Source organism: Etheostoma spectabile, chromosome 22, assembly GCF_008692095.1.
Source record: "Etheostoma spectabile isolate EspeVRDwgs_2016 chromosome 22, UIUC_Espe_1.0, whole genome shotgun sequence".
Taxonomy (NCBI): Eukaryota; Metazoa; Chordata; class Actinopteri; order Perciformes; family Percidae; genus Etheostoma; species Etheostoma spectabile.
In genome coordinates, this window is record NC_045754.1 from 20,122,704 (window position 1) to 20,122,996 (window position 293).

At 42.0% G+C, this 293-nt stretch overlaps 1 protein-coding gene across 1 annotated transcript in view; it reads right to left on the reverse strand.

Annotated features, from left to right (window-relative positions):
* Positions 1-293, reverse strand: part of adarb2 (adenosine deaminase RNA specific B2 (inactive)) — a 292,008-nt gene that overhangs the window by 83,446 nt on the left and 208,269 nt on the right. The window lies entirely within an intron of this gene.

Below are 293 nucleotides of genomic sequence, written 5' to 3' on the forward strand. Positions count from 1 at the left end.
CCTCCGGAGTCAATGGAAGACGCTCAAACAGCGAGAAATGTCTCAAAAAACAGAGTCTCGCAGCGGTGCCGTAGGGACGATAAAAGCCAAGCTGCATCTGCATAGTCATAGCGATGAGTTGATAGTGTCATTGTTTTCTTATTATAACTTGATATGTCACTATCAGCTGGAACATGAGCACTATTACAACTTGTCCCATAGTGATCATGTGATGGTAGACCGGATCCATTTTGTCTAGAAAAACTTTGTTGTTGCTTGAATGCTGTGCGATTGAGTGTGAAAATGAATGGAAA